Source organism: Channa argus, chromosome 10 (assembly GCF_033026475.1).
Source record: "Channa argus isolate prfri chromosome 10, Channa argus male v1.0, whole genome shotgun sequence".
NCBI lineage: Eukaryota > Metazoa > Chordata > Actinopteri > Anabantiformes > Channidae > Channa > Channa argus.
In genome coordinates, this window is record NC_090206.1 from 17,790,113 (window position 1) to 17,802,556 (window position 12,444).

Sequence of the window (12,444 nt, forward strand, 5' to 3'; positions counted from 1 at the left end):
CAAAGTGTTAATTGCAAAAAATAGATTGACTGCCAAGTCAGCGGTATGGTAGTACCGCTGCTCTTCCACACAGTTCTATTCCCCTCTGACTCAAACAGAAAACTGTCTGCAGGTTTTGTGTGAGGGAAAAAAGATGAAAGCGAATCGACTCCAAACTGCCTTTCAAACATTGATATTGTTCTGCCTCTTGAGATCTGTCAAAACTCTGGAAAATGAGCTCAGGTCTCCACTCTGCAAAGGAAACAGATCCCGTCAGTGCAGGCTGGAGTTGGAACATAAATTATAACCCTAAGATACTGCTTCTGCAGCTCAACATATATAGCATAAGAACCAGAACACACCATGAATCATGGCTGGTTGTGATCATTTCCTGATTAGGACTCCAGAAAATTCAGACCTCTCTCACACCTGGTAAAGCATGCTGAGAGCCCTGACACGCAGGCACTTGGGTGACATTGTGATGAATGGGTAAGTGATGAAACACAGAGTATCTGTGACCCCAACAAACAGTGCCGCCGCCCCTCAGGAGAACAGAATGTATTACATTCACAGCCTCAGGCCTTGGAAAGATTTCAACATGATGTAGCAAAACTGAGTGCTGCACGTTGCTCGATTAAGTCTTACTTGCTTCACGAGTGCTGACAGTTTCATGTTTGTTATTAAGCAGGGGATGTTAAATGTGATGTTGAAACTGCCTGCAAGAAAATGCAACTGATCTGCTGAAATTCAAGACACTTTCACCATCTAACTAAAAAAACTTGTGTGTGCGGTCACTGGAGGAAAGGAACACAATGAGATGTTTGGCCACTGAAGGCCTGCTGCCTAATTAAAAAAGGAAGAGTGATGACTCAGCTCATTTAACTTTTTTTGGATGTTTCAGTATGATGTGACTCAGCTGTCTGTGTCTTCCTCTAGATAGTGAGCCTGTGTCTCCGGCTTCCTGACAAGACAGTTACTGGCATGTTGTGAATGGTGTAACTTCTATAGAGTACACTGCCAACTTCACACCACCGTAACTTGTTATAAAACAGAAGTGAAGATACAACACCGTGGGTAATGCAGCCTAAAAATGTATGAGCAAAACATTTGGCTGTAGCAAATACTTTTACTCCACTCAGCCGGACATTTAGTGTTTTGTGATTGAATCTTAGACTACACAGGAAGTGGTGGGCGATTTTTTAAACTTTTGAGGTGTAAAAAGAATGCTGCTTGTACAAAATGTCCATTATTCACAGGCTATTTAAGGGCTTCTATTGGTGTATGTAATACGTAATTAGTTGGGGTGTATTTAAACATGAGGGTCAGCCTAGTCACATTAATGAAGTCCACTGCTGTAGCATTGAACTACAAAACCTGACATTAATCCTAAGGCTAATGTGGCCCTTCCTGTGGCTAATGAAATCTGAAGCTTTTAAATGGCTGCACCTAAGGACACTCCCTGGCATTTTTTTGAATTAAGTAGCCACGACTGTTTGGACTGAACTAAATAGCACACAGATGGCCCAAGACAAAGTTTTGTCCACCCACCCCCACAGTTGTTTGCCCTTGGGCTGTTGAATGTGATGCAGTACCTGCTTGGGAATTAAAGCAGCAGTAAAACCCAGATTTAGCTTACAGTAAGTTTACTTGTTAGTTATGGATTATTTTAGGAAAGATCTCCTATGATCACCTAAAATGCAAAATGCACTATTTAAAAGCTAGGAAAAAACATGCAAATGTCCAAAGGGAAACCGCTTCAGGTTTATGGTTATGTACATAGTTTTCCACTGAAATGTAATGTACTATTGAGGCCTAATAAACATGTTTATTGCATTTTCTTTCTTTGTCAAGCAACTTATTTTGTATTTTATCATGACATCCAATGTGATAATTAACATACACATAGTAAATACAAAGCCTAATATTACTATTTTAAATATAATAACAGATGAACCAAGTTCCAAAGTGTGAGCTGAACATCAAGGTATGTATAAGAAATAACATAAAAACGAAAATCTTGTGATTCTGTCTGCTTCGTCCACACTGTTGTTAAGGCTTTACTGTGGCTCTTGGAGACTCTCGAAATGTTACCAAACCTTCCCAACAGTCGTCAGTTCATAAATTGATTTCCATTTTTGGTCTGCATTTCCACAAGGTGTACAATCACACCCACTGCTCTCATAATACATACATGGATAACCTCTCTGTGTATCTCTATGTTTGGCATAAAGGTTCAATATAAGAAAAATACATTGGCCACCACTTTTAGAGGAGCCAGAGAATAAAAATTTTAATGCAATATTATGCATATGGCCACTTAGAAGAAAGTTCAGAGACCAAGTGAGATGGTGTGGACATTCTGGACATGTGCAGAGATTTGATGCGGAGTATAATAGGATAAGAATGGACAGGATGACGCTAGTGTAACAATTTGGATTTCTGTGACCCATGTGTTCATGCAATAAGAAAAATATTTTGCTTTGAGCAACATTCAATTTTTATCTCCTTAGGTTGCCTCTCATTTCTTAACTAACATGAACAAAGCAACCCCCAAGCTAAAAATTGATTAAATCTGCTTTATTAGTTTTTAATTTTGTGTTCAACTAGGTCTGAATGGCACCATATTTTAAATTCACTTCAAAAGAAGTGAAACCGGTGATTCAAACATGAACCTCTTTGACTTCACAGTCCTGTAGTTCTGCATGTTAAGCTACACTGACAAGACTGTTAAAAGTAAACCAGTGGCAGTAAGAAAATGCACTTTGCAACTAGCAGCCCCTCCTACTTTACAACTCTGAAATGCCCTTTGGACCATAAGAATTTGTACAAGCCACTGTTGGCAACTGGCAGCAGCTTTGGTTCTCTTAAATACAGTAACATGTTTCTTAATCTCACAGTTTTATTTATTATTCGTGTTTCAAAGCTTGCATGAATTACACATAGGTTAGTAGTGCTTTCTGCAATCTTAAGAGAAATTGACTGCATAACCTAATTGCTTCTGATATATGTGCATCGTCTTGGATGTGCTGGTGTAGGATCTGACAAAATAGACATTTGTTTATTGCTCGATTGTGCCACTGTGGGCCAGAAACAAGTTTTGCCAATCTACAGCATGTATCTACAATATATATAAAACTCACAGTATTTCTGCTAGCACAAAGGAGCTGTTACATCATTTGTCTCACCAGCGAGCTTTAAGTTTACTGTACAACAATGCAGGAAAAAGAATATACAGTATGTCTTCTACAGTACATGTGATCCAATACAGTATATTCCATGTCCCGTTTTTTTTTTTTTTGTTGTTGATTTCTTTCTCAGCGGGGCTTTATTGTGTTCCCTAAAGTTGACTTTAGTAGCTCCAGTTTAGGGGCTAAGAGGAAAAGTTATTAAAACCTGAAATTGGTGAATTTTGTATAAAATATTTATAGACTATACTGTAAATATGGAAAATCACATAACCGGTGTGTTATTCTTTAGTCATGAGGCCAGGTAATTGGCCTTCCATGACAAACATTGAAAACGGCCTCTCTGTGGACAGATGAGCTTGTCAAAGCTAGACACAAACAAGAAATTTGAAACCACATAATTGCTGATTTGATTTCACTAAATATGTGATGCATGCAATCTTTCCAAACCATATAAATCAATCAATTTACAAACTGCCAACCACAGAGAGAGTGGTCCCTCTTGGACTTCTTCTGAAGCAGTGCCACGGTGACTAAACATCTGCAGAAAACAGCTCAGACCCATTTCCTTCATGTGCAACAAACAAACCATTCCAGCAACCCACAGAGGCACACTGCAACTGCTGCCAAGGGAGGTAGAGTGTGAAAACGACTCTATAACGGATGAAAATGCATCACAACACCAGAATATAATGCTTATTAAACACGTCAACAATTTTTCATTGGGATATTTCTACAGAAATCTTGAGTTGATGGATTATTATTCTTTTACTCTTTAATATTAATATTTACTCCTTTAACTACTACTATATTCAAAGTGTTGACTTTTTATACAATACATAGTTTAACAAAAATGAACCACACTGTCCTTCCACTTTATGTTTTGAAGTGACACCATATATGGGGCACACCAGTGTTATTTTAATTGAAGACCCTCCAATGGTGCAGTGTAGGCTCAGTCCAAACAATGAGCAACCACTGACAACTCATTAGATCACAAACACATCAGGACAAGCAGAGCCAAATACACCAGCCACCTGCTCTCCTTTAGGCACGTTAGAGTGATAATCAGAGAAGTGGAATGTGCAGCTATGTTGGTCCCCACGACCCACCGAGTATCATCCACTGCTTTCCCAGGGTAACTGAGTCACCTCAGCACCTCCTCTGATTGTTGAGCTGTCAGAGAGCTTTTGGTGGTGGTGCTGAAATCCAGGCATGCAGATACTGAACCACTCAGCCACAAAAAGTGCTGCAATAGAAATGTTAAAGAACAAAGGCAAAAACTGTAGGATGAATTATAATTTCAGGCTTTTTCTTTTGTGCTGGTTTGTTTACTATTTTAGAAAACCGTAAAAAAAATAAAATAAAATACTTTTATGTTGTGCATTACTTCCGTCCTGAGATGCAGTGGATCACCACAGACATTAAGAGAAGAGAACATTTTCCACTAAAGACTTTGTAACTTTGGAAGACACCCAGTTAATTTCATTAACTGGTGAAAGTGCCAAGAACCTTATGATAAACATTTTAATATTTTATTTAAACAAGTACTGTAGGCTTTGTCCCACATTACAATGAAAATATTGTAAGATATTATGTTTGTAAAGATGGAGTTTGTAAGATTTAGTGGCATCTAGCGACAATGTTGCAGATTGCAATCATCTGAATACAAGCACCATTTATTCCTTTTGAAATAACCTGCAGTGTCAGTGAGGCGCAATGTTAACTATTACAATAACATATGAAGTGTTATGCATCCAATATAGCCAAGCAACTGTTTCACAGTAAGAGCCACCTGGTGTAAAACCATGTGAAAGAGCACCAACAGGAAGAAGTTAACATTAGCAATTTACAAAAGAGTCACCACTAAACCTTTAACAAAATTAACTGAAGCTCAAACTGCAGCCCAGAATGTTTATGAAGCATCTATATTTATTAGTCTAAGCTGTCACCGATTTCTGTGAGTATGTCAGCGGTCAGATCTGTAAAGTCAGTCAACTATTCTGTGACTAGTGGGATGTTAAACTGCATGGAACCACTAGCTAACCCAGTGTGCTTCAAGACAGTTTTATCTCAGTGCTATCTCTGTAGTTTTATATCCTCCACAGTGGGCAGCATGGTGGTTGAATGGTTAGCGCTGCTGCCTTACAGCTATAGGGTTGAAATCCCCAGCCGGCGGCAGCTTTTCTGTGTGGAGCTGGCGTAGTCTTCCTGTCCTTGTGTGGGTTTCCTCAGTGTACTCTGGTTTCCTCTCACAGTCCTTAGACATGCATGTTAGGTTAATTTCTGACTCTAAATTGCCCGTATGTGTGAATGGATGACTCTCTGTGTTGGCCTCTGAGATAGAATGGTGACCTGTCCAGGGTGTACCTCGCCTCTCGCCCAGTGACAGCTGGGCGAGAGGCCCCCCTGGCCCCCCTGGCCCCCCTGTTACCCTAAGAGAATAAGCCATTACAGATAAAGGATAAATTCTCCACTGTAATATTTTGTTATATAGTAAAACTGAGCAACGGGAATTGTTCAATCTAAATCTGGGTAATGTAAGCGATTACCACGATGCAATTATTCATGTAAACCTTTCAACCACATCAATCACTGCATATTTCTGAGAATTAGAAGACCAGTACCATTCTTTCTTACACTTCCTTTAAGTTGTCTTCACTCAGCAAACTCCACCAGCACCAAAAGCATGCAGAGCAAAACATATGGTTTCTCCATCAACACTGCCTAGTGTTTTTGAGCAACAGCATAAACTTGTGTTATAGCTTTATGCTGTAGCAACTTAAAACAGAAGCATAAATCCAGCTTTACTTTCCAATGTGCTCAACTGCCCAACGTGAATGTAATTTCTGAGTGCACTGGATGATCTGGTCTCTTGGTTAATCGGCTGAGCTCGCAGTGTGCTGTAATGGTTCGACTGGAATGTTAAATGTCTCCAACAGCTGAAACATGAAGCTGGAGAAAGAGGCATCAACATAAAGTATAGTCAGAATCATAACACACTGCAGAGAATGACTACCAGTTTGCTCATCGGTGTCGTAACTTTATAACATCAAAGAGCTGGACGAAGCGAGTCTGAAGCATGCTTTTAAATTGTATAATAAAAGAGATTTTCTGAATTAGTTTTTGTTTGTGTGTTCTTTATCCTTATCACATTTTTCCTTACAATATTTGGATTTTAAACTCTTTGGAGAGAAGGGGTTGATTCCTGTACTGCAGATAACTGAACGCTGACTCTAAAGCTGGATAAATTACCAACAAAACATTTTTTCAAAATTAAGTGGTTCACTAAAAATACAGCATTAGGCTGCAGGCATTCGCAGACTTTTTTTAGATGTCTTCTCAGCTCTTCAAATTAAAGCATCCACCAATTTCTTAGCGATTTGTGATTTCTGGTGAAAATGTGTTAATTGTACACAGCTACGTGCTAACGTTACTGTGCTAAAAGGCTTGGCACTGGTGTTAAAGTCTCCAGCCTCATAGTGTTGATAAGCTTGAATGATTCTGTATATACATCTGTTTTGTGGGTTGTTGGGGAGAATTTATATAGAGGCATTAGCCATTTGTTGCACTGTGTCAGATCTAATGCCAGTAAAACAATGTCTGGCAGTTAGTGAAACCAAATAGCAGGAACTGTTCAATTGACCCCAAACAAAGCTGAAGAGTTAAGACAGAAAAAGTAAGGAAAACTTCATCCTTCTTCCTTAATGGAACACATGTCTGCTTTAGATATATGGTTGTGTGAATTCATAGATAAAAATTATGTGAAAAACAACCCTAACTCCAAACGTCTAGTTGCTATGTAACCGAAAGAGGTCAGGCGTTCCCTCTGAAGAGACACGGTTCCTTTCAGAGACGTCCATTCATCAAGTGCTGCCAACATGCCAAAAGTACAAAGGGGCTCATATCCTTTGCCGGCTCCGTTTCCCTTTTTGTTTGTTTTTTGTCTCTTTTCCCCTTTTAAACTCTTTTCACAGTCATATTTAACTTCTTTAAAATTGTCGCAATACAAAGAAACAACTATATTTCTTTTTTTAGTGTTTTTTTAATAGAAAGTAGACTTTGTTAGGAGCGAAACATAATCAACTTCTTTCTTTTTTTTATTTGCAATGCTGCATTTAAATAATGTGCCCAAACAGACAAACCAAATAACAGAAAAGTATTTTAACAATATGAACTTTCAGGTGTTCTCCACCTGCATTTCATTGAGGTGCACACATAAAAGTGTGTTTAATGGTTCTCAAAGCTCATGTCAAGAAATGCCCTTCATCTACTCCAACTGAGGCAGGTGGGGACTGCAGTGGCTCACATAAAACAGAAACAAATTATTTTCAGGATACTTAACTTCCAAGTCCACCATAAAACATAATGTGTCACTAATGAAGTTGCCTTTTCTTCGCCTTTTCCTCTTTTTGTTCATAACAATGAACAAAAAGAGGAAAAGGGCAAAATTTATAGTCAGTGCATGAAAGATGTACTTTGATTGGACATATCAGAAAAAATCTGAAATGAAGGGTTGCAGAGTTTTTTCTTCCTGGGAAGAGCAAAGAGAATTCTTAATGGGAGAAGGTGACAAGACATCAAAGAAATATTTTAGAGATAGATAAGAGACAAAAGAACAGTGACTTCAAAACGTTGCCAGTTTCCTGACTCTGTTCTGTAAGTAATCTTACTTTTTTCAGTTGCTTGTGTTCACCTCAAAGAGTCAGACGTTGCTATAACTTCTTTTTTTTTCTATTTACTTATAGTGTCATGATGATCTTCCAGCCTTATGAAGCTATGCTACCTACAAGTATCAAAACAGTGACAGACATTTGAGCTTCCCAATATCTTAAACTATGATACATTTTACATACTGACCAATATTTCTGCCCACATTACCCAAACCCAAGGCCCCGTTTTTTGTTCTTTAAGTACATAATCCTTGCTATTCTGCCTTTATTAAGAAAATTAAGAAATTAAAAATTATTCTGAAAGTTGATTAAAATCTCTATCTAGTGTATATTTTTCTCCTCTCTCGTGACTGTCTGTGTATGCTCCAACACAGGGTGGCTAAAAAAGTCAGGTTGCAAACAAAAATAGCAATTAGTGTACCATTTTAAATTCTCTGTCTCTATGTTCCCTCAAAGGTTAACTATTAATCAGTGGCTTAATTGTAAGGGTTGGGAGGGTTAGCCAATGTAAAGTAAATTGCTGTATAGATTAATATCACTTTGGCATCATAATCAGTCCTAAATTATAATGTGATGACAATATCAATATTACACAAGAAACATACAGTACCTCATTACCATTCAAACACTATTAACTAAAAACTACAGTGCCCACAGGTCTTAAGAAATCATTTAGCTATCTGTAAAAACAGGGTATATGTATATACATGATCTGTGTTTAACCATTTACATCTTTAGTAGGGACCATTGGACTTGGGGCAGGTCGACTTAGAGAGGAATTGGCAGTTGAAAAGAACTACGATGTGAATGAACACATGACTGATTTTGGTCCTTTTACTGTATTTGGTGGCAATAACAAAAAATAAAACATGGCTAGGCAACATTTATTTCTAGAAGATTGTTTTTCTCCTTTAATGAGCAAAGCAACGTATAACTTCCTTCAAGAGTAATGGGTTTAAGAGTTCAGGTTCTGTTACTGAAAAAATTTTATGTCTTTATAGTAACAGAATTGTAGGGTGCACTTCCTTTGTTCCTTAAAACACCCCGCATCTTGTAAAAAAGCGGAAAACATCAGTGAATGTAGTGAAAGGTTCACTGAGTTGGGTTCCGGCAGTCGTTGATCTTCAGCTCCTTCACTTTGCAGTGAAATCTCTGTCTTTGTGAGTTTTCAAAGAAACCTCATGTCTATTTTTCAGATTCTATCCTCTCCCACACAAAACATCTCTTTATCGCTCATCTGTCCAATGGGATTTCTCCATCTCACTGTGTGTAAGCAAGACCGAGCAGCGGCATGCTATGTCACCAGCACTTAAAAACCAGTGTCCATAAGAAACAAATCAGCCATATAAAAACTATGTGCCACTGTTCAGACAGATTAAACTTCTGATAAATATGATGTTAGAGGGGAAGAGAGCACTTTGGTCACAAAACCTCCTTTATTTAGCTTGTTTTGACTCTGAGTCTGTGTTACTATAAAGGAAGGGTGGTTGATCAAGTCTTCTTCACACCAAGGAAGAACAGCAATCCTGAAGAATACTGCATTGCAGGAACCAGAGGATTGTTTGTGCATGGGAGCGTGTAAAAAGCTGGCACACCATTACAGATCCTCCTCTCTGCAGCACAGACCAATTCAAATTCACTAGTATGGCAAAGTTAAAGGTGAGTATTCAAACTGCAAAGAAGAGGTATTCAGCACAAGCAGTGAAACATAGAGAGGGTGATGTCAGAAATTGGGATCGTATCACCTGCCACCTGGAGAAAAGGCCCCAGTAGATTTTTATTACTGATTAGAGTGTGGAGAGTGTGTTTAAAAGACATCCCTTATTTGTTTTTTTTTTTTCAATATCTGTGTAGAATCTAGGTTTGACAGGCAAATGAGGGTGCAAAGTATGTTTTGCATGAGCTTTGATCATGCCTTTCTCCTAACCACAGTGACAACCGTACAGAAAAAATAGACCGTTTAATAATTTGGAGTCCTACTCTGTGATTTGAATTTCTTTTTTTAATGTCCTGCAGGTGCAACATCACATGATGAAAATGTTCCTTTCATGCCTGCAGAGCCATTAAAATGGAAGTCACCTTACTGGGATATAATGATTAATAAACCTACTGGGAAAACGAGCTCCCGGGAAAAAAGTTGTTTTTTTATGTGTAGGCGGTTATACTCAATTGTCATCGCACAAGCCATCTTACTCCAAACTGCAGGCCAGTTTGTTTCCAAAGGTTTATGAGCCATATTGGACTGATTATAAAGACAACTGTCTGAGAAAAACATAGCATATGGTCCCAGGGGATCATTTGTCTGGTTAACACAGGAAAAGAGCAACAGTAAAAACTTTATGGAAGCTTATGATAAAAAATATAATCACTTCTAATTGGTTATTTGGAATTTGAATTTAACGTTACTCTACTGAGGATGAGACTGTCAAAGTTGACAGAAGAAAAAGTGAAAGATGGGATTAATTAGTATTTATATGAATGTGTGTAATATGGTTGGCTGATGTGTAAATTGCTTTCATCTCTGGACCAGTAACACTGATGTCATGGGTTTGTGATTATTCTGGGTTCATGAGTTCAGATCCTGTCCAGCATTAGAAGAGATAAATGCCAGCTGGTGTCCAAATTTAGGGATAAACAAAGCTCTTGTCTTTCATCATTTCTTAACCCAAATCATAGAAACTAATGTTTTACTTTTATCATCATAAAAAAATGTTTCTTGTAAAATCTGTTTAAGATGATTGTTAATTGCTGTATTTCAGGGCAACAGCAGTTTTCCATCGTCTTTTTAAAACTGTAGGAACTCTAATCATGCACGTTTGACATAATAGAACATGTTTACATGTGTGTGGTTTCTCTGAAGAACAACAACGGAATGAGACTGGCAGAATATTTCTGCTCTATCTTCCAGGGGGCTTTGGCAAGGCCAGGACATTTCTCCGCCGAATTTGCAGAGCTGCTGATAGTGTCATGATTAAAGGCAGATAAGTTAATCCACAGAGCCTGTGATTCTGAACATTTCATGATATGAGGCACAGGCTGCCTGAGGGGAAGATCACATTTGTTCAAATCTTCAGACGAGCAAAACACTCCCCAGATTCTCTCATCTCTTGAATAAAATGCACACTTTGAACTGCCCTAATGAAGATGTCACACTTTCTTCGCTTATTGCCGATCTCTCCAGAGAAGCTAATTAGCAACCACGACCTGCTCTCACATTGACATTCTGTGTTCACTCAAACTGCTGACTGTGACTCTTATCTTGATGGAGGTCCGATTTGTTTTCCATTTTAAAAAAGGTGTACTGTATCTGATGGATGTCTTGAAAATGGAAGCGGACGCGGAAGTGTTGAGTTCACTTTTACACAATAGTATCAACAGCACAAGCTGGCTGCCACTGCTCGTTCAATCATCAAAACAAAATACAAACAAACATCCGCACACTTCATTAGCATTTCAAAAATCAAGAGGTTGATATAGAAGCGGATAATAAACAGGAAACACGATAACAGTAAATACAACAAATAATGCAGCAAATCTGAGATCAGGGGACTAATTTAGCCACGGCTGAGGCCACCTGTTGATAATCCCTGCCATACAGTCAAAATATTTCCAAAGAAAATGTCGCTCTGGCAAAGATACCTTTCCCATCATACACTTATCATAGGAATGTCTGCCTCAGGAATCAGGAAGTCGTCATCAGTGACTGAATCCAGATATGCACTGCATACCTTTTTCAAACACTTCCTGTAAACAGCCAAGGGCTTCCTCTGTTGAGATACATGTGGTTGTATTGTTGCCCTCTGACTGTTGTTGTCTGTGCTGTGTTGCCAGGCCTTGCTCCACATCCCTGGATGTTAAGGCAATCCTCCACTGGCTTACATTCACGTCATGGCACACAGTCCACTGATACACTAAGAGGTAACACCATCTGTTAGATTTTCATTACAAGCGTTGCTTCAAGCTAAGACAATTAAAGCTAATAGAGAGCAAATGTTTAAGCCTGTACTGCCAACTTTACAAAGTCTCACACATTTTGATCCTGAAGGTTTTAATGACTACTTAATCCACAATCATAAATTATCCTGTGTAACACCTGGATTCCTTAGATTGGATAGCTAGCTAATGCACATTAATTGTTCATTTAAAATAACTATGCGGGCAGTTATCCCACATTGCTTTACAATAATTCCTGAATGTTGGGTTAAATTGAATTTTGAATCATACTGAGTGGGCTGGTAATGGTGCTATAATCGTCACTATCTCTCATGATGGATAACTGCAAAGAATTGCCAATGCTTTTTGTCAGGGAACAGTGATTACCTCTTATAAAATGCTGTGAACAGGCTTTTTTCTAAAGGCACTTCAAGTGAATTATCTTCTGGCTATAAAAAGGACCAGCTTGGATAAGCATCTTCAGCCCCTGGGGCTAGGCCACCCCTGAGGTGAGAGCATTGCTACAGATGAAGTGAAGCCTTTAAGTGCTGCATGTAAAAATGGAAGGTGCTCTTGTTGTTGGATCTCAAGTGGGTGGCACAGACATGTTGCCCTCTGGGACCCAGGGCCTTAGGAAGACAATGGCCGGGTTGTGTGAAGCATGAGCTGCAGAG